A 431-nucleotide genomic window follows, 5' to 3' on the forward strand; every position below is an offset into this window, starting at 1 on the left:
CGTAGTGACAATTCCGAAGCATTTTCTTCATTGCATTTCTCAGCGGAGGCTCTGCCATTCAGAAATTGGAGACCACGATCAGTTGCGAATCCCTCTCCTTTTTCCTTTGTGTTCGGACAAGAAACTGTCCATCTCTGGTGTTTCTTACAGAGTCCTTTCTGACACGCACGTGACTTCTGAACATCACACACCACACACACACACACACACACACACACACACACACACACACACCCCTCTCTCCCGGTAATGCCAAGAGTAGTCATCGAGCGCCACCTATTGTTCATTTTGGGCAACCACTAAGGTTACGAATTCCACAAGACTTCCATGCATGTCCAAAATAACCATAGCAAAATGGAGAGTCGAAACCCCAGTCAGTCCTCAATTCAAACAATCAGCCATGAAACAGTCACGTGCTACACCAGAAGTAC

Source organism: Castor canadensis, unplaced genomic scaffold (assembly GCF_047511655.1).
Source record: "Castor canadensis unplaced genomic scaffold, mCasCan1.hap1v2 HAP1_SCAFFOLD_163, whole genome shotgun sequence".
Lineage (NCBI taxonomy): Eukaryota > Metazoa > Chordata > Mammalia > Rodentia > Castoridae > Castor > Castor canadensis.